The 22,856-nt window shown below is 40.3% G+C and overlaps 1 long non-coding RNA gene across 1 annotated transcript; it reads right to left on the bottom strand.

Moving 5' to 3' along the window:
- Positions 1 to 7,413: 7,413 nt before the first annotated feature.
- On the bottom strand, positions 7,414 to 21,339 carry LOC120851645. The gene is made up of 3 exons (XR_005718374.1): positions 21,250 to 21,339; positions 17,667 to 17,674; positions 7,414 to 7,434 (listed from the first exon to the last, which is right to left on the bottom strand). It is a non-coding gene; the product is annotated as an uncharacterized LOC120851645 (long non-coding RNA).
- Positions 21,340 to 22,856: the final 1,517 nt, after the last annotated feature.

The raw sequence follows: 22,856 nt of genomic DNA, 5'->3' as shown, positions 1-22,856 counted from the left end.
TTGTATCTCCCCAAATGTGGAATCAAACAGACTTCTCAGTTTACAAGATTTTCTAACAGCTTATCTTATGAACCCTGTATCCTCTTTTTCTTTACTTTACCTCCTCTTGTCACATGGACATTCAGCACTCAGTTACCTCTTTGAGTTTTCGTTCCTTTTCGTTTCTTTCCCATCCAAACTGAGAATACCCCCCCCCCACCGCATTTATACTCCTCAGCTAACCCAACTCTTCTTCCAAATCCTGCTCCAGTCTCACTCCCTTCTTTCAAGTTTCCCCAGTGGTCCCACACAACTTGGTCATGATTTATGTCCTGTCTAGGATGTCCTGTCTTGACCATTTTATGGATGCAAGTCTTGTCCCCTCTGAAGTCCAGAGCCTGTGTCTCACACTTCAGGGTCCTTTTAGCACAAAGCACTATGTGAAGCTGTACAGGTCTCAGTAACTGCTATGGTGATAGACTGCTTCAGAATTCCCTCAATGCACTTCTTCTCTTAACCCTCTGATCTTTTTCTTTATCTGAGTTTCAGGTATAGTGAAGTGAAGTTGCTCAGTCGTGTCCGACTCTTTGCGACCCCGTGGACTGTAGCCTACCAGGCTCCTCTGTCCATGGGATTTTCCAGGCAATAGTCCTGGAGTGGGTTGCCATTTCCTTCTCCAGGGGATCTTCCCAACCCAGGGATCGAACCCGGGTCTCCCGCATTGTAGCAGACACTTTACCGTCTGCGCCACCAGGAACTATAATTTGATATCTGGGAACGCGACAGAGTGGTCACCACGACAAATCTAGTTCCCATCCGTCACCGTACAGTTGACCCCCTTCACTCATTTTGCCCACCCTCTAACCCCCCTTGTCTTCCAGTAACCACGAATCTGTTTGCTTTATCTGTCTTACTTTTTATTTATTTGTTTATTCGTTTGTTTTAGATTTCATATATGGGTGGAGTCATGAAGTATGTGTCTTTCTCTGTTTGACTTATTTCTCTTAACATTTTATCCCCAAGGGTCCATTCATGTTGTTGCAAATGGTAGAACTTCATTCTTCTTTTATGGCTGAGTCCACTGTCTACGCATTCCACATTTTCTTTATCTGTTCACCTGTCGATGGACACCTATGTTGTATCTATATCATGGCTATTGTAAATAGCGTGGCAGAGGACATAAGGGTCCATGTGTCTCTTTGAATTGCTGTTTTCATGTTCTTCAGATAAATACATATCTATTTCTGTCCTTCAGAAGTGGAATCGCTGGTAGCTCTCTTCCTGATTTTTTGAGGAACCGCCACACTGTTTTCCATAGTGGCTACAACAATTTACGGCACAAACAGCAGTTGATGAGGGTTCTCTTTTCTCCATATCCTATCCAACATTTGTTATTTCTTGTTTTTTTCAATAATACTAATAGCTACTCTGACAGGTTGGAGGCCACATATCACTGTGGTTTTGATTTGTATTTTTCTAATAATTAGTGATGTTGAACATCTTTTCATATACCTGTTAGCCGTATGTATGTCTTCTTTGGAGAAGTGTCTATTTAGATTCTCTACTCATTTTTAAATCTGGTTGTTTGTGTTGAGTTATATGAGTGAGTTCTTTATATGTTTTGATATGAATTCCTTATTGGATATATGATTTGCAAATATCTTCTCCCATTCAGTAAGTTAACTTTTCTTTTTTTGACAGTGGTTTCCTCCTCTGTGCAGAAATTTCTAGTTTGATATAGTTCCATTTGTTTATTTGTGCTTTTGTCTTCCTTGCCTTTGGAGTCAAAAATATCACAGAGATGGATGTCTATGCTTATGTTTTATTTTGAAAACATAGTTTTCAAACATCTGTAGTTTCAGATCTTAGCTTAATTATTCATTTTGAATTAATTTTTGTGTACAGTGTAATATAGTTGCCTTCTTTCATTCTTTTGCATGTGGCTGTCCATTTTTCTCAACACCATTTATTGAAGAGACTATCCTTTCCTTATTAAATGTTCTTTGCTCTTTGTCATATATAATTTTATATATGTATGGGTTTCTTTAGGGCTCTCAATTCTGTCCTCTGATCTGTGTGTCTGTTTTTGTACCAGTGCCATCAGTTCAGTTCAGTCACTTAGTCGTGTGCGACTCTTTGAAACCCCGTGGATTGTAGCACGCCAGGCCTCCTTGTCCATCACCAACTCCTGGAGCTTGCTCAGACTCATATTCATTGAGTCGGTGATACCATCCAACCATCTCATCCTCTGTCGTCCCCTTCTCCTCCTGCCTTCAATCTTTCCCAGCATCAGGGTCTTTTCCAATGAGTCAGTTCTTCGCATCAGGTGGCCAAAGTATTGGAGTTTCAGCTTCAGCATCAGTCCTTCCAATGAATATTCAGGACTGATTTCCTTTGGGACTGACAGGTTTGATCTCCTTGCAGTCCAAGGGACTCTCAAGAGTCTTCTCCAACACCACAGTTCAAAAGCATCCGTTCTTCAGTGCTCAGATTTCTTTATGGTCCGACTCTCATATCCATACATGACTAATGGAAAAACCATAGCTTTGACTAGATGAACTTTTGTTGGCAAAGTAATATCTCTTTTTTTCAATATGCTGTCTAGGTTGGTCATAGTTTTTCTTCCAAGGAGCAAGTGTCTTTTAATTTCATGGCTGCAGTCACCATCTGCAGTGATTTTGGAGCCCAAGAAAATAGTCTCTCACTGTTTCCATTGTTTCCCCATCTATATGCCATGAAGTGATGGGACTAGATGCTATAATCTTAGCTTTTTTAATGTTGAGTTTTAAGCCAATTTTCTCCCTCTCCTCTTTTACTTTCATCAAGAGGCTCTTCAGTTCCTCTTTGCTTTCTGCCATTAGGGTAATATGATCTGCATATCTGAGGTTATTTCTCCCTGAAATCTTGATTCCAGCTTGTGCTTCTTCCAGCCCATCATTTCTCGTGATGTACTCTGCATATAAGTTAAACAAGCAGGGTGACAATATATAGCCTTGATGTACTCCTTTCCCAATTTGGAACCAGTCTGTTGTTCCATGTCCAGTACTAACTGTTGCTTCCTGACCTGCCTACAGATTTCTCAGGAGGCAGGTCTGGTGGTCTGGTATTCCCATCTCTTTCAGAATTTTCCACAGTTTGTTGTGATCCACACAGTCAAAGGCTTTGGCATAGTCAATAAAGCAGAAATAGATGTTTTTCTGGAACTCTCTTGCTTTTTCTATGATCCAAGGGATGTTAGCAATGTGATCTCTGGTTCCTCTGCCTTTTCCAAATCCAGCTTGAACGTCTGGAAGTTCACGGTTCACCTATTGTTGAAGCCTACTGTTCACATACTGTTGAAGTCTTCTATAAGCTTGTAATATAGTTTGATATAAGGGAATGATACCTCCATATTTTTTCTTCTTTCTCAAGGTCGTTTTGGCTTTTTGTGGTCTTTTGTCATTCCATTAATTTTTAGAATTATTTGTTCTAGTTCTGTGAAATCTGCCATTCGAATTTTGTTAGGGATGCCACTGAATCTGTAGGTTGCTTTGGATAATATGAATATGTGGCAGGTATGTGGGCAAGACCATATCTCTACATCTCCTACCCATTTCAAAAATATCTTTTCATCCTTTCATGTGAGGATCTGTTCATTCAATTTTCAGGGATAATCCTGAGAGGATTATTCCACATGTAGCTGTAGATTTGCTGTGTTCTTTGGAATTTGGAGGCGTTCTCTCCAAGGATTTTCAAGTTCATGAACACTTTCTTGCAAACAATCCTCAGGGTTATCTGTTATAGACAAAGTCACAATCTGCCTCCCACCAGCGTAAATAGCAAATCTTTTCCTTCTTTAGAAATGTAGATATCTGACCAAGCATATAGCTGATAGAGTAGTGGGTAAGGTGGTGTGTGTTCTCGTAACATGCTGTCTCTATTCTATAAACTATCAGTTGTTTCATCAGTTGTTTCAAGGAGAGCCTAAAATTTTTCTGGACCTCCTGCCCCTCCAGTTTATCTCTGTACCAAGTAACTTACCTGCTTTGTCTGCTTATAACACTGTAACCAGGAGGGAATTGATGTTTAAAGGACTCTTTGTGACTCACTGATGGTTTTCTCCAGTAAACAGGTTTTCTTCAAACATCTGAAGCTTAGATAGAAAGCAAAGCTCTCTGAAACCAAGAGATCTAATAAAGGGAAATCTGATGTAATCCATCTCAGCCTTTTTACTATTATGCTAGTCTTCATTATTAGAAACAGAGGCTACAATTTGTGCAAAAAAAAAAATCAATACAAAGCTAATTTATTCTCTGGATTTTTCTTTTATTCTATCCATTGTATTGATGGATATTAAATGCTACTCTATTTTATTAATGAATGTCTTACACGGGAATAAAGTGTAGTGCAGCCAGAAATAAAAGAGAATAGTTTAATGCTGGTTTGCTAATTGATCCTCTTCTAAAGGGTCAACTCAGGACCTTCTGAATGGCAAAAGGATGCCTAGGCTGATGTTTCCTGGGATGGGCAAAAGAGAGAAAGTGCTTTGGGAAAAAAGATTGAATTGTACTCAGATGTTTGACATGCTTTCTTTGATCTCATGGTGCTTGTATCATTGTAAAAGCGAACATGAGTTTGGGAACGAGAATTAATTCCTATGTAGCTGTTTGTTCAGCTGTGTTGCTCTTCTCCCAGCTCCCAGGATCCCCCAAGATTAGCTATGATCAGGCTCTCCAGGGAGCCATGCAGAGAAAAAAACTCCAGGCAAAACACTGTAGGAGTGCAGTTTTCCCCTCAGTTGGTTGTTGGTGACATCAAAAGCAGGTAAGGGGGTTTTTGATCCCTCATCCTGCACTACTCCCCATTCTCAGTTTCCCAAGTGAGGAGAGGTTAAGAGAAGTAAAGTCAAGCAAAAGTCCACTAAAGATTAAAGGAGGAAGGGGATTTCCTGCTAAAGTCTGTTTCAGAGGTCACCTAAGTCAGTTACTTTGTGCCTTTTTACTTGCTGTCCAAACTTCTCAGCAAGTCGGAGGATAGAGTAAGGAGTTACTAAACAAGAAGAAACAGCCGAGTGATCTTACAAGCCAGCCAAAATCATTCACAAGACAATGAATACTAAAGCCCAGGAGAGATGGGTAAGAAGAGGGGTATCCAAGGCTGCTGAACATCTTACCAACCATTTGCACCCTGCTGACCCAGATTCACATGGGATACAAGTACATATTCAGGTTCACCTATATTCTTGTGTGTACCAGTAATTATTTTTTAAATGGTTATTATTTGATCATATGAATATACTACAGTTTATCTATCTTGTTTCACTTATTGTGGACATGGGGATTATTCTTATTTTTTGACTACTGTGAAAAAAGCTGCTATTGGGAAAAGACTTTTGTGGACATGCCTGCATTTCTGCTAGTTCTGTACATGAAAGTAGAATGTCTGGATAAGGTGAGTGTATGTTTATCTTTATTAGAAACTACCAGAGAGTATTCCAAAGTGAGTGGACCATTTTATACTCACCAACAGTGAGTTTTAATTTTTTATTAATTTAATAAAAGTTGTAATTGCTCCACATCCTCACAACATTTCTATTGCAAATCTTTTTAATATTAACCATTCCAGTGGGTTAGAAGTGGTATCTCATAGTATTAAAAAAAAAACTTATGATAGTACATATTCAATATACTATATGATAAAATACAGTTTTAAGTATATAGCCTGTGGATTTTGAAAATTTATGTACCTATGTAACTATCACCACAACCAAGTATATTTATATGTGTGTGTGTGTGTATGTGTGTGTATAAAATAGTTCCCATTACTTTTATACCCCTTTCTAGTCAATAATGAGCCCACTTTTATCTCAACTTCAGATGACCACTAAAGTGTTTTTGTCACTATTGTTTAGTCTTTTCTAAGATTTCATATGAATATAATCATAAAATATTTACTCTTTTTTTAGTCAGCATGACGCTCTTGGGTTATAGCCATGCTGCTGTGAGTAGCAAGAATTTTTTAACTGAGTAATATTTTATTGAATGAATGCACTTCCCTTGTTGATGGGCATTTGGATTGTTTCCATAAGTCCTTCTGTGGACATAGATGCAAAGAAATAAAGATAAAAAATAATGAATTCTGAAAGCAAAATTTAGATAGGTTCAAAATACTAAAATCAGTTCTTTGAAGAGAAAATCTAGACAAATTTTAAGCAAGACTGATTGTGAGGAAGAAAAGAAGGCATATTCAATTCAATTCATATTCAGTTCAAGAAGGGCATAATTGCAGATAGAAAATCCATAAAACAAATGAGAATAAGTCTATATGCTGAAAGTATGATGATTTTTTCTTCTAAAAACTTTATAAACTTGAATTGTCTCAAGAGGAAGGAAGATTGAATAAATGAATAATAAACTTCAGAAGTAGATACAGATGATAAAACTGAAACTCAGTGATTAAGAAGGTACATTGCTTGAAATAGCCAGGGTCTACATACTAGCAGTGACCATTATTAAAATGATCTGTTAGTTGAACATTCAGTTCAGTTCAGTTGCTCAGTCGTGTCCGACTCTTTGTGACCCCATAAACTGCAGCATGCCAGGCCTCCCTGTCCATCAGCAACTCCCAGAGTCCACCCAAACCCATGTCCATTGTGTTGGTGATGCCATCCAACCATCTCATCCTCTGTTGTCCCCTTCTCCTCCTGCCCTCAATCTTTCCCAGCATCAAGGTCTTTTCAAATGAGTCAGCTCTCTGGATCAGGTGGCCACAGTATTGGAGTTTCAGCTTCACCATCAGTCCTTCCAATGAACACCCAGGACTGATCTCCTTTAGGATGGACTGGTTGGATCTCCTTGCAGTCCAAGGGACTCTCAAGAGTCTTCTCCAACACCACACTTCAAAAGCATCAATTCTTCGGCACTCAGATTTCTTTATAGTCCAACTTTCACATCCATACATGACTACTGGAAAAACCATAGCCTTGACTAGATGGACCTTTGTTGGCAAAGTAATACCTCTGCTTTTTAATATGCTATCTAGGTTGGTCATAACTTTCTTTTCAAGGAGTAAGCGTCTTTTCATTTCATGGCTGCAATCACCATCCGCAGTGATTTTGGAGCCCAGAAAAATAAAGTCAGCCACTGTTTCCCCATCTATTTCCCATGAAGTGATGAGACTGGATGCCATGATCTTAGTTTTCTGAATGTTGAGCTTTAAGCCAACTTTTTCATGGCTGTGATGGTACACAAGCATGGCCAAGAGGAGCTACCCCAGATCCAAGGTCAGGGGCAGCGGCTGAGAGGAGTTACCCCACGTCCAAGGTAAGGAGCGGCAGCTGCGCTTTGCTGGAGTGACCGTGAAGAGATACCCCACGTCCAAGGTAAGAGAAACCCAAGTAAGATGGTAGGTGCTGAGAGAGGGCATCAGAGGGCAGACAGACTGAAATCACAATCACAGACAACTAACCAATCTGATCTATGGACCACGTTGAACATTGCCATACTCAAAATGTACCCAGAGATTAACAATCAGGTTTTTGAACTTTGAAAGGACAGGTGAATTCTTTTTTTCTCTTTCTTTTAAAAAAATTGCAGATTATTTCTATCTCATAAAATTGTATCAAATGGAAAGCTATACATCTCATTTTATGGGCTAGAGTAACCTTGCTATCAAAATTATAAATTGTATCTTTAAGTATAGACACAAAAATCTTAAAGAAAATGTTTGCATATCATATATTTATTTATATCATACATCACAAGAAGAGGGATTATTCCACAAATACAAGGATGGTTCAACATCCAAATCTACTAACATAAGTCTTTACATTAACAGATGAAGGGAAATGCTTTATGATGATATAAATAAGTGCATGAAAGACATTTGAGAAGTCGATATTCATCCATGATTAAAAATAAACTCTTAACAAACTAATAAAAGGAAACTCTCTCTTAATTTGACAAATGAGCTTGAGTGCATGTTAAGTAGGTTCAGTCATATTCAACTCTTTGTGACCCTGTGGACTGTAGCTCACCAGGCTCCTCTGTCCATGAGATTCTCAAGGCAAGAATACTGGAATGGGTTGCCATGCCCTCCTCCAGGGGATCTTCCTGACCCAGGCATCAAACCACGCATCGAACCTCTTAAGTCTCCTGCATTGGCAGGTGGGTTCTTTACCACTAGCTCCACCTGTGAAGCCCCAATTTGACAAATAATCCCTTTTGAATACTACAGAAAACATCACACTTAAGAGCTAAGACTCAGGAAGAAGAGAAGTGTGCTTGCTTTTACAATTCAATGTAGTATTAGAGGTTATAGCCAATAATGTAAAACAGGAAAAAACGTAAGATGTAAGAACTGAAATGGAAAGCACAAAGCCATCTTTATTTACAGATATATTATTGCTCACATAGAATTCAAAAGAATTTAAATACAATGAGTAGAAATAAAAAAGAGAATTAAGCAAATTTGTTGGTTAAAAGATTTACATACAGAAATTAATAGCTTTTATTTACACTAGGCATAATCAATATTTAATAGAAGAAAAAGGCATTCATAGTAATAACAAAACTCAAAAGGCATTTAGAGATAACTCTCATTAAAAATTAAAGATGTATGAGCCCTTTATAGAGAATATTAAAAAATAAATTGAAGGCCAAATTATACCTGAACAGACACAGAGATATACTGTGTTCCTAGATAAGAAGACTAAAATGTATGAACATGTCAAGTGTCTGCATTCAGTTTAGTTCAGTCGCTCAGTTGTGTCCAACTCTTTGCAACCCCATGAATCGCAGCACGCCAGGCCTCCCTGTCCAAGTGTCTACCTATCACTTCATAAATTCAGGGCATTTTTGGTAAAAATGGCAACAGGAGGTTTTTAGAATGATTTTTCATGAAGGTTTATGGAATGATTCTAAAATTCATAGGAAACAAACAAGAAAAGACCAATATGAGGGAAGACAATTTTGAAGAAAGAGTTTAGGAGACTTTCTTAAGCAGAAATAAAACTTATTTTGAAGGTACATCTATTAAGGCAAGCATGCACAGAGTTGGGGAGAAACAACTAGGTTACTGGTATAGGATGTGGACTCTGAAACATAAATTCATGATGATGATGGTGGTGGTGATGATGCCATCAGTTCAGTTCAGTTCAGTCGTTCAGTCGTGTCCGACTCTTTGCGACCCCATGAATTGCAGCACGCCAGGCCTCCCTGTCCATCACCAACTTCCGGAGTTCACTCAGACTCACGTCTATCGAGTCGGTGATGCCATCCAGCCATCTCATCCTCTGTCGTCCCCTTCTCCTCCTGCCCCCAATCCCTCCCAGCATCACAGTCTTTTCCAATGAGTCAGCTCTTTGCATGAGGTGGCCAAAGTACTGGAGTTTCAGCCTCAGCATCATTCCCTCCAAAGAAATCCCAGGGCTGATCTCCTTCAGAATGGACTGGTTGGATCTCCTTGCTATCCAAGGGACTCTCAAGAGTCTTTTCCAACACCACAGTTCAAAAGCATCAATTCTTCAGCGCTCAGCTTTCTTCACACTCCAAATCTCACATCCATACATGACCACTGGAAAAACCATAGCCTTGACTAGACAGACCTTTGTTGGCAAAGTAATGTTTTTGCTTTTCAACATGCTATCTAGGTCGGTCATAACTTTTCTTCCAAGGAGTAAGCATCTTTTAATTTCATGGCTGCAGTCACCATCTTCAGTGATTTTGGAGCCCAAAAAGATAAAGTCTGACACTGTTTCCACTATAATTTCTTCTAAAAATTACCTTTCACACATTTAGACTTTAAATCCATGCGTAATGTTTTTGTATGAAGTGAATTAGGAATCCATTTTTTTCCCCAAATGGGCAATTACTTGATTGTCCTAGAAAAGTATTTTAAAGAGCTCATCTTTCCCCCATTTATAATAACTGTCATTTCTGATTTTATATATATATAAAAGATATATTTATATATATATAAAAGGCATCATCCATAGGACGATCAACTAGGACAATCAAGTAATTGCCCATTTGGGGGAAAAAATGGACTCCTAATTCACTTCATACAAAAGTATGAAGTATTGAACTGTGGTGTTGGAGAAGACTCTTGAGAGTCCCTTGGACTGCAAAGAGATCCAACTAGTCCATCCTAGAGGAAATCAGTCCTGAATATTCATTGGAAGGACTGATACTGAAGCTGGAACTCCTATACTTTGGCCACCTGATGCAAATAATTGATTCATTGGAAAAGACCCTGATGCTGGGAAAGATTGAAGGCAAGAGGAGAAGGGGAAGACAGAGGGTGAGATGGCTGGATAGCATCATTTACTCAATGGATGTGAGTTTGAGCAAACTGTGGGAGATAGTGAAGGACAGGGAAACCTAGTGTGCTGCAGTCCATGTGGTTGCAAAGAGTCGGACATGACTGAGCGAATGAACAACAATAGAATAATATATTTATGAATTTGAGATAGAAAGAAATTTCTTTAAAAAATCCCCCCAAAATGTATAAGAAATGAAACAATTGATAACTTCTTAGCTTTTAAAAAAACCCGTCAACTTCTTCAAAATAAAGATAACATAGAGAAAGTAAAAAGATAAGCCATAGCTTGGAAGAACATATTTGCAATGAATATATCTGATCAGGAACGTATACACCACTTTCACAAATCAGTAATCCCCAGTGGCAAAGAACTTGAATAGGCAATTCATGGAAGAAGAAAGCTAGAGGTTCAACTTCATTACTGATCAAGGAAAAACAAACAAAAATGAGATACTTTGCAATTATCAAGTTTTCAAACACTAAAACAAATTCAAAACTGAATTGCTGGCAAGGATGTGGAAAAATGGAAACTTTCATACATTCTTGCTGGGAGTGAAGTTGGGACAATCACTTCAAAAGGCAATATTGCAGTACTTGCTTATATTACAATTCACCAACTCTACTTTTCGGCATGGTGACTATAGTTTCACCCTTTGTTACAGTAATCTCTAGCCACATGTAGCTATTTGAGCGCTTGAAAAATTGAGAGGTAATGTAAGTGTGAAATGGAGTTCCTAGTGGCTCAGCAGTAAAAAAATAATCTGCTTGCAATGCAGGAGACTCAGGTTCAATTCCTGGGTTGGGAAGATCCCCTGGAGAAGGAAGTGGCAACCCACTCTACTATTCTTGCCTGAAAAATCCCATGGAGGAAGGAGCCTGGCGGGCTAGCCAATGGGGATGCAAAAAAGTTGGACAATACTTAGCGACTAAACAACAACAAAAATAAGTGTAAAATAAACTACAGATTGAAAAGACAGTATAAGAAAAAGCATGTACAGTATCTAATTCATAATTTTATATATGATGATTACTTATTGGAATGATAATACTTTGGATATATTGGTTAAATAAAATATATTATTTGAATTAAAATTTAACCTGTTACTTTTAATTTTTTAAATGTGGCTACAGGAAAATTTTAAATTACAATGTATCTTGCATTATATTTCTACTAGACAGTGCTGGTCTAGGAAAATTCCCATACATCTACTTGAGAAGATATGTACAAGAATGCTTGTAGTAGCATTGCTTGCAAAGACAAATTTAGAAATAACCTCTATGTTAATTAATAGGACTATGACTAATTTGTCTCCATGAAATGAAATGAAATCCTATACAGTACAGAGTTAAATAAATCAGAGCTGGAAATATAAACAAAGAGAAATCACAAAAACATAGTTATGGAATGTTATGCAAAGTATGTTAAACAAAAAATACACTCTCTTCCTTTTTGTTTGAGACCTTCCATGCACCTCCAGATTTCCCTCCTTACTTTAAAAGCCAGGAGAAGCAGAACTCTGCTCAAATAAGAATAACATCACTAGCGCACATGACTGTGTCCCTAAGAAAAGTGAAAGGCTTCTAGCATAATGAGTACAGCTATTTTGGCACAGCTCTATTGTGTAGTGGGGTTAACACTTACCTAACTGATCTCACACAGTAGCTATGAAAACAAATCGTGATGAAAAGGAAAGCCTTCTCTGAATGCTGATAGATTCTGGCCTCTTCCGCAGCAGTTGATTCATGGGACTTGTTCTCATTTTGGCAGGTTTGCAGTGGAAAACACACAGCTATGAGGGCCTCTGAAACCAAGAACTGGAACTGCAGAAATATTAGATGTTTGTATCAGGAGCACCTTCAACTAGTACACAGCGAGTGACAGCCGGCTATCAGACCTGAAAATGACCTTTAATGTGATTGTCTTACATGTTCCCCACAGATGCACAGAAATGAAGTAAGATACTCCTAAGGGATACAGCATTCTACTTATGGGGTGCTCCAAGGACAGACAAAATTGCCAGAGCTGTTTTCTTTGTCAGTCAGTCCACACATCCATTTATTCACCCATACATTCATCTTTTCTTCGGACACACAGACCACCCCAGCACAATGTGAGAGGGAGCACACTGGGTGTGAATACCAACAGGTGTGGTTTGTGGGTCCATCTTTTAGTCTGTTCACCAAACTCACTAAGAGCACTGCTAAGGACCTCGTACCGGCCAGATACAGCAAGCATTTAACTCTCCTTTCCAAGTACTGTGGACTGCATATTCGTGTCCCTCCAAAATTCATATGTTGAAGCCCTAGTCTCCATTGTGATGGTATTAGGAAGTGGGGCCTTTGGGAGGTGATTATGTCATGAGGATGGAGCCCTCATGATGGAATTAGTTCCCCCTTCAGAAGAGAAACAAGGCAGCTTGCTTCCTTTCTCACTCGCCCATCTGAGGACACAACCAGGAAGACTGTTCTCACCAGGAATTGAATAGGTTGGCCCTTTAATCCTGGACTTCCCAATCTCCACAACTGTGAAGAGTAGGTTTCTGTTGTTTAAGCCACCAGGACTATGGCATTTTTGTGACAGCAGCCCAAATGGACTAACACACCAAATAAAGGATTTTACCCTGTGCAGGGTCTCTCTCAAGTGACCACTCCCTCCTTACGTTTGGGACTGAGCCCCGGAATCGGTTTCCCTCCCACTTCTTGCGTGATTAATTCTGAGGCCCCACTCCTCCTTCTCATGCTTCCTGAGCTTTGGTGGGCTCCCAGGAAAATGCCCTCCAGCCTCTGGCGTCCTCTCCCGAGCCTGGTGGCCCCATGCTGAGCTCATAATCTTCCTTTCGTACCCTGCCTTCCCTGCTCACCATGTCAGGACTACCCTGGGACCTCAACTGCTCCCCCAACATCAAGGGTCTCTGCCAAGTCAGAGTGATTGGCTGAACTGGAGTTTGCAAATTATGGAGCCTCGGGAATGTTTTGGTTGTTTAAACTAAACAGTGTTTGAAATAAATGAAAAATAACAAAAATGCATTTATCCTTAACCTGAATTTCCATATGACAACAGTAAGTGGGAACTGATTGGCAGCCATCCCTTTTATTCTAAGCACATGTCATTCAACACGCTATGTAGTTTGTCAGGGTCCCCACTAGTGTCTACTGATCTCCAACAAGATACTTTCCTTTTTTTTTTTTTGCTTTTTAAAAAATTATTATTTGCACAGACCTTGTAGTAAGGTGTGTCATAGATTTGTGTGGAAACATGATGGTGCTTTTGCAGAATTATTTATTGCATATGGAAAAATATAGATACTATTGCACTAGTATAGGGAATGTTGGGCTTTACCATGGCTCCAACTTAACCTCTAAGTGAAGGGAAATAAATTAAACAGTGACAGACTTTATTTTCCTGGGCTCCAAAATCACTGCAGATGGTGACTGCAGCCATGAAATTAAAAGACACTTACTCCTTGGAGGAAAAGTTATGACCAACCTAGACAGCTTATTAAAAAGCAGAGACATTACTTTGCCAACAAAGGTTCATCTAATCAAAGCTATGGTTTTTCCAGTACTTATGTATGGATGTGAGAGTTGGACTATAAAGAAATCTGAGCACCGAAAAATTGATGCTTTTAAACTATGGTGTTGGAGAAGACTCTTAAGGGTCCCTGGGACTGCAAGGAGATCCAACCAGTCCATCCTAAAGATCAGTCCTAAATATTCATTGGAAGGACTGATGCTGAAGCTGAAACTCCAATACTCTGGCCACCTGATGTGAAAAGCTGACTCATTGGAAAAGACCCTGATGTTGGGAAAGATTGAGGGCAGGAGGAGAAGGGGACAACAGAGGATGAGATGGTTGGATGGCATCACTAACTCAATGGACATGAGTTTGAGCAAACTCTAGGAGTTGGTGATGGACAGGGAGGCCTGGTGTGCTCCATTCCATGGGGTTGCAAAGAGTTGGACACGACTGAGCAACTGAACTGAACTGATGAGTGAACATTGGTTCCTTTTAGTATCTGTGGCAGCTGCACTCTGCCCCTGCTGTTTTCACTTATGTTGTTAATTAAACATGACAAATAAGCTGCCTGATCCAGCAACTTATTTTCTGGGAAAGATTGAAGGCAGAGAAAGGTTGAAGGCAGGAGGAGAAGGGGATGACAGAAGACAAGATGGCTGGATTGTATTACTGATTCAATGGACATGAGTTTGAGCAAGCTCTGGGAGATGGTGAAGGACAGGGAAATGTGGCGTGCTGCAGTCCATGGGGTCACAAAGAGCTGGACAGGACTGAGCAACTGAACAACAACCAGCATATTTAGTCCAAAGACTGCAGTAAGATCGCACCTGAGCTCAATGAACAAGCCACTCAAGTTTGCTCAGTGATTTCTGCTCTCTTGGTTGGACCCACTTACTTGAGTTGCTTGGGTGGTTGCTGAATACAGCTCTCCAGTTCATCTGTTTTGATAGAAGCTATGTGTCACTTTTCTATGCCACAGATTTATTCCAGAGGAGGTGGAATCAAGTGCTCAGGAAGGGCAGGGCAGTCACTCATGCTTTCCTGAGATCTAGCTCTTTTCTGAGCTGTGTTTCCAGGTAAGAGAGTGTGTCAGCTATGGAAACACTGGTGGTGGGTTAGTAGCCTCAGTTCCATGCAACAGGGTTCTCAAGGGCCCCTTGAACTGCAACAACTGTTTCTTTATAAATGAAACAAAAAATAATGCTGTTAGGCACTCCAAACAAGAATTTATTTTTAATCAGGGATAATTAACATGTAGGAATAGATAGGAGCTTCCCAGGTGACTCAGTGATAAAGCCTCCAGGCAGGAGACATGGATTAGATCCCTGGATTGGGAAGATCCCCCAGGGAAGGAAATGGCAACTCACTCCAGTATTCTTGCCTAGGAGATCTGGTGGACAGAGCAGCCTGGCAGGCAGCAGTCCATGGGGTCTTCAAGAGTTGGACACAATTAGTGACTAAACAGCAACAAGGAATAGCTTATGAGCAAAGAAAACTGCTACTAAGTGATAGATGCTCTGGTTGGTTCCAGTTCCCTGGCAACATGTTGCAGGTATAATCAGAGATGTGCGCTGCTAAACTGAAAGACAAATCAGCTTGTCTGCCTGCAGGCAGCTGGCTGTATTTATGATCATATTTTCCCCACATATAAAGATCTCCAGGAGCCTATTTTTTTCAGGACTCTCCAGCAGTGTATATACCCCTCCCGTGTTTCCTGTCATAAAACGGGGGACACATTTTAAGAACAGGTTTCTTTGAAAAGAAATCGTTTTTTCTCTTTTTTACTAGACTAAGGTATATTATATAAATGAAAACATGGTGTGAGCCAAATACACTCATATTTCAACAAAACAGAGTTTCTCTGCAGGCACTGAGGTTTAAATATCCTATCAAATGAAGTCAACTCCACATTGAATTCCCTTCTCTGAGCCACTGTATTTCTGAGATCTTATTACTTTTGGCACCAGAAGAAACGGGTCCTTTTTACAGTATTTCAGGCTGGACAGGTTGGGAGTAAAACCTGGTCTCCTCAAATCAAGTGAAGCCAAAGAATTAAGTTAGTCTCAAATGGCACCATTTGCTGCTTTCTCTTGAAAATCTTACTTCCCATCATTAAAAGCTGGGTTTGAGAATGTCAAAGCAACTTGGCCATCTGTTCAATTTCCATTTTATCTTGGCAGATTTCCTTTGGCTGAGTGTATACAAAGTTGACTTTTGATTCAAGAAGAAAGCAGGATAAAGAAAAAGAAGGGAAACTAAGTAGATATTAGGGTAAAGGAAGCATTTATTGAGATCTGACTATAGCCAGGCATTTTGTATATTTTGTCCCTTTTTATGTCATAAAATCCTGATAAATTGGTATTGTGCCCATACTACTGATAAAAGATACAAGATTTGAAAGACTGCCTGGTTGACTACCAAATCCATTTTCTTTCTATTACTACTTGGAGAATAATAAAAAACGTGAGAAGAAATAAGTTTCAAAGATTATAACCCATTCACCTCAGGGGTTTGTTGAGAAGTTGGTGCAAGAGAGGTGTTGAACTCAACTGAAGGGCTAAGGTGAGAATGAAAGCTTAGGAAGTATCATTTTAAAAGGCTGAGAATCAAATACAAGGTTCAGATACAAGGTCTGGCAAACCTCCTGAAGCCTAGACTTACATTTTGATGGTTTTAGAGTGTTTGGAAGAATTTTGCGGTTCTTTGACTTAACCCCAGTGAACGGGGAGTGATGAAGAAGGCAGTGTGTTCTATTCAATAAGGAGCAGGAGTCGGACGGGTGCCAGACATGAGCTAAGTATTAAAAAAGTAAATCTACTTACTTTGTGGAGAATGGACAATAAGGACTCAAATTAAAAAAAAAAAAAAAGCAAACAAGCTAGGGGTTAGGGCAGTAGTCTAGGTGAGATAGGGTGATGGCAAGAACCAGAGTGGTAGTGATGGAGAGAGTGAAAAGTGGTTGAATTTACATTATATCTTCAAGGTAGAGCCAATATCATGGCTGATGGATCAGAGGTAATATGTGAGACAAGGAGAGAAGTCAGGGATAATGCTGAGATTTTTTTTTTGACCTGAGCAATTGATTGAAACTGATGGGTGATTATCTGTGGAGAAATATTTTTTTAATGTATATTAACAAATATATGTAGAATCTATAAAAATGGTACAGATGATCTTTTTTTGCAAAGCAAATAGAGACACAGATGTAGAGAGCAGACATATGGACACCAAGGCGGGAGAGGGGGTGGGTGGTATGGATTGGGAGATTGGGATTGATGTATAACATAGATAAATGAGAACCTACTATAAGCAGAGTCCCTGGTGGCTCAGAGGTTAAAGCGTCTGCCTGCAATGCAGGAGATCATGGTTCGATCCCTGGGTTGGGAAGATCCCCTGGAGAAGGAAATGGCAACCCACTCCAGTATTCTTGCCTGGAGAATCCCATGGATGGAGGAGCCTGGGCTACAGTCTACGGGGTCACAAAGAGTCAGACACGACTGAGTGACTTCACTTTCACTTTCCTTTCACTGTAAGCCCAGGGAACTATACTTAGTGCTCTGTGGTGAACTGAATGGGAAGGAAATCCAAAAAAGAGGGGATATATATATATATATATATACATATATATATATATCTGATTCAGTAACTACACTCCAATAAAAATTAATTTTTAAAAAAGGTAGAGGAGGAATTGAGTCCAGGTTGGAGTAGAAAAACTATCATATCTAGTGGTTATTCAAGTGAAATTATTGGGAAGACAGTGAACGCACAAGTTTGAAGACTGTATATGATTTGGATATCAGGGCTGGAGGTAGGTACAGAAATGTGTTGTTGTTTTTCAGTTGCTAAGTCATGTCCGACTCTTTGCAACCCCATGGACTGCTGCACACCAGGCTTCCCTGTCCTTCACTATCTCCCACAGTTTACTCAAATTCATGTCGAGTCTGTGATGCCATCTAACCATCTCATCCTCTGCTCTCTTCTGCTTTTGCCTTCAATCTGTCCCAGTATTGGGATATTTTCCAGTGAGTTGGCTCTTCATATCAGGTAGTGGAAGTATTAGAGTTTTAGCTTCAGCATCAATCCTTCCAGTGAATATTCAGGGTTGATTTCCTTTCAGGATTGACTGGTTTGATCTCCTTGCTGTCTAGGGGACTCTCAAAAGTCTTCTCCAGCATCACAATTTGAAAGCATCAGTTCTTCCGCACTCAACCTTCTTTATGGTCCAACTCTCACATCCATACATGACTACTGGAAAAACCATAGCTTTGATTATATTGACCTTTATCGGCAAAGTGAGGTCTTTGCTTTTTAATACCCTGTCTAGGTTGGTCATACATACAGAAATGTATGGCATTTAAATTTGTAAGATTGGGTGTGTTTCCCAAGGGATTATAGAAGGAGCAGAAATTGTTAATCCCTGTGAACCTAAAATGCATCCATAGCCTGCCAGAGTCGGGGCCATGGAGGTTGAGTGATAAGCAAAATTTTAGTCTAAATCAACCTCACAGTGGACCTAAGACTCTGAATTTACCTCCGTTGTAAAGACCCTGATACTGGGAAAGATTAAAGGCAAAAGCAGAAGAGAGCAGAGGATGAGATGATTAGATGGCAGACTCGGCATGAATTTGAGCAAACTATGGGAGATAGTGAAGGGCAGGGAAGCCTGGTGTGTAGCAGTCCATGCGGTTGCAAAGAGTCGGACATGACTTAGCAACTTTAAAACAACAACACATTTCTGTACCTACCTCCAGCCCTGATATCCAAATCATATACAGTGTCTTCAAACTTGTGTGTTTACCTGTCTTCCCAATAATTTCATTTGAATAACCACTAGATATGATAGTTTTTCTATCCCAACCCCTGAGTTCTCCCTAAGTTCTTGAATGCATGATTGAAAGAGGCCCACTGGTAACTGGCAGAATCACCACCTTCACTTGTGGACTGAAGGCTAATAAGGTAGGGAGATCCAAGCAGAAGACCCTGGGACTTCTTTTCCCTACCAATCCTGGGTGAACTGCAATAGTTGGTACCACCATTGAAGGCTTGAAAGACACAGAAATGGTGATTCCTTCTGTATCCTCACTTAATTCGTCTATTGGTCTAGCCATAAGGCAGATGGGTCTTGGAGAATGACTGTGTGTTTTTGGAAAGTTAATCAGATGTGATTCCAATTGTAGTGGCAATATAGCTGGAGTAGGTGCCTTGGAAGACTGAGCCACCTGTTCTTCCAACTTGCTTACATTTTAGAACCATTTCAACTCAATTACAGCATGGTGTTGTGCATGCCCAGTGCTGTAAACTCGGATTCAGATAATCCTCAGCTCTTAATGAACAGCCATGATGAAATTTTACCTTGGGTTCCCTGGTTAGGCATTCAGTCTCAGCTAGGTCTCATTAGTTGGCCAGATACTGCTTCATATAAGAAAATAGACATTTGATGAGAAGAACATGACTTTGCTCCAATCCCTTCAGGTTCTGGATGATTCTGGGGCTGGACAGAAATTCTGTATAGTATCCTTATCTGCTGCAGTCACTGTGCTCATCACAGGATCTTCTGAGTTACAAAGCCCAAGTGGCTGGGAGGTTTCATTAATTGGACTAATTTCAGAGGCTTCTCTTGCTTTTGGCTGAATAATCTGGCAAACTCGTGGGTTTCTTGGTCAATGAATCAGAGTAATTAAGCACTTAGTTGTGGCATATGTGTAGCATGAGCTTCCTTTCCAATCTGCCCAAGCCAGTTCCAGTTGATTCTAAATCTCAGCCAACACAGAGTCTTTAATGTCTTATTCTCTTGGATGCTTTCACTCTTACATAGATCTTCACCATTTTGGTGATGTCCTGGAATAAAACTTAGACTCTTATAGAACTTCAATATTTTACTCCCTTGGACAAATGCCGTGGTTTGCTGACCATTGTTCTGGAGTATCTTCAGTCATATTCTGTCATCATAAGAATTCATTTCTTCCCAAATCTTACTTCTGACCTACCTCAGAAGTCCCATTAGAACAATTCTTCAACCGTATTAAGAAGCATGGACTCTACCACCTTTTACTTTCTTTCATCCCCCTCATAGCCTTCCTTCCCTCCATATCCCACCCGGTTCTGCTGATTGTCATTAACACAATAACTAGCTCCTTACTCACTCTGGTGATTTTCTTGCTATGCCCTCTCCCCCCAGCCCATTACATATCTGGCAACCCCAGTTCTGGGGAAATCTCTCAGGTTTATCTGGGCCTCCACAGTGCCTGCAGCCTGGTCTCGCTCTAAATTGATGAGCACACATTACAGATGGATCCCTGGTCACCTTAACCATATTCCCCTCATCAACTGGTCTTTTACTTGAGTCAGCTTGTCCACATTTGCTCCCTTCTGTGAACTTTCAACCCCCAAGCCCCTGCTCTTCATCCACTTATGACATTACTTCTTATTTCAGTGAGAAAATACTCTCCCTTCTATGGCTGTGTGTAAACAACTCTTGCTTCTCTCTAAGACTCCTCTTTCAAAAAACCCTCAATGGTTCCACACCAACTTCAGCTACCGACCTCTTACATCAGCACTCCTTGAAAGACTTTTCTCTGTTTTTCTCTTCCCATTCTCTCCTCATCCATCTCCAGTCCGTCAGTCCACTGAAACCACTCTTCTGAAGGCCAACAAAGACTTTCATCTTGTTTTGTCAATATTCAGTTCTCTTTCCTTATCTGACTCAGATTCTCAACAATATTTGAAATAGGTTTTCACTAATCCTTCTCAAAACCCTGTCTTCACTTGGTTCTGGGATACCACGCTCTACTGGTTTCTCTTCCAGGTTTCCAGCTACTCCTTCATCTCCTGTCTGGCTTCTGCTGACTCTAACCTTAAATCCTGGAATTCCCCAGGGCTCAACCTTAAGATTGTTCTTCTGCTCATTTAACAGGTGATCTCAAATAATGGCATAATTTAAAATATCACTTATATTCTGCCCATGCATTCAGGCTGCTATAACAAAAAAATACCACCGACTGGTTGGTTTAACCAGCAAACAATTATTTCTCATAGTTCTAGAGGCTGGGAAGCCCAAGATCAAAGTGCTGGCAGATTTTGTTGCATGAAGGGGGACACCTTCCAGGGCCTGAAAGGGGGCTCTTGTCTAACACTTGAAAATGAATTGTCTGAGGAGACACATGTGCTGACAAAGCGAGAGACTTTATTGGGAAGGGGCATCCAGGTAGAGGTCAGGAGGGTAAGGGAACCCAGGAGAACTGTTCTGAACACTTCTGTGGCTCTAAGTCTCAGGTTTTGTGGTAATGGGATTAGTTTCCAGGTTGTCTCTGGCCAATTACTCTGACTCAGGGTCCTTCCTGGTGGTGCATGCGTTACTCAGCCAAGATGAAACCCAAAAAGGATTCTAGAAGGTGGTAGGAAATGTGGTGTCACCTTTTGAACTTTCCCGAATTCTTCTGTCATAAAATAACTCATGCAGCCTTGTCTAACTCAATGAAACTACGAGCCATGCTATGTGGGGCCACCTAAAATGGATGGGCCATGGTGGAGAGTTCTGATAAAACATGTGCCAGCAAATTTGTAAAACTCAGCAGTGGCCACAGGACTGCAAAAGGTCAGTTTTCATTCCAATCCCAAAGAAAGGCAATGCCAAAGAATGCTCAAACTACCACACAATTGCACTCATCTCACACACTAGCAAAGTAATGGTCGAAATTCTCCAAGCCAGGCTTCAACAGTATGTTAACCGTGAACTTCCAGATGTTCAAGCTGGTTTTAGAAAAGGCAGAGGAACCAGAGATTAATTTGCCAACATCCATTGGATCATCGAAAAAGCAAGAGAATTCCAAGAAAACATCTACTTCTGCTTTATTGACTATGCCAAAGCCTTTGACTGTGTGGATCACAATAAACTGTGGAAAATTCTGAAAGAGATGGGAATACCAGACCACCTTACTTGCCTTCTGAGAGATCTGTATGCAGATCAAGAAGCAACAAATAGAACTGGACATGGAACAAAAAACTGGTTGTATATTGTCGCCCTGCTTATTTAACTTATATACAGAGTACATCATGAGAAACGCAGGGCTGGATGAAGCACAAGCTGGAATCAAGATTGCCAGGAAAAATATCAATAACCTCAGATATGCAGATGACACCACCCTTATGGCAGAAAGTGAAGAAGAACTAAAGAGCCTCTTGATGAAAGTGAAAGAGGTGAGTGAAAGAATTGGCTTAAAGCTCAACATTCAGAAAACGAAGATCATGGCATCTGGTCCCATCACTTCATGGCAAATAGATGGGGCAACAATGGAAACAGTGGCAGACTTTATTTTCTTGGGCTCCAAAATCACTGCAGATGGTGACTACAGCCATGAAATTAAAAGACGCTTACTCCTTGGAAGAAAAGTTATGAGCAACCTAGATAGCATATTCAAAAGCAGAGACATTACTTTGCCAACAAAGGTCCATCTAGTCAAGCTATGGTTTTTCCAGTGGTCATGTATGGATGTGAGAGTTGGACTATAAAGAAATCTGAGCACCGAAGAATTGATGCTTTTGAACTATGATGTTGGAGAAGACCATTCAACCCACTACATGCACAATTATTTCTTACCAGGATCAGTGCAATAGCTTTTTAACTGGTTTCCATATTTTAATTTCCACATCCCCATGAACATACACACAGAATTTTTTTACAACAAAATATAACTCCTTACCATGGCCCACAGAGTAGATAAATCTGGCCTCTGCCTATCTCTGATCTCACTTATTAGATACTGTTGATATTATCCAGGCTAATAGGTGACCCTCAAACAGGGAAAAGGGGCTTCCAGGTGGCACTAGTGGTAAAGAACCTGTCTACCAATGTAGGTTAGACAAAAGAGACATGGGCTTGATCCCTGGGTCGGGAAGATTCCCTGGAGGAGGGCATGGTGTTCCACTCCAGTATTTTTACCTGGGGAATCCCATGGACAGAAGAGTCTGGCAGGCTACAGTTCATAGATCCCAAAGAGTCAGGCATGACTGAAGTGACTTAGCGTGCACACATGCACACAGGGCAAAAGGGGGGCCAATC

Source organism: Oryx dammah, unplaced genomic scaffold, assembly GCF_014754425.2.
Source record: "Oryx dammah isolate SB20612 unplaced genomic scaffold, SCBI_Odam_1.1 HiC_scaffold_25, whole genome shotgun sequence".
Taxonomy (NCBI): Eukaryota; Metazoa; Chordata; class Mammalia; order Artiodactyla; family Bovidae; genus Oryx; species Oryx dammah.
Note: the sequence above shows the minus strand (reverse complement) of the source record. Positions and strands in the feature narration are given on the sequence as shown.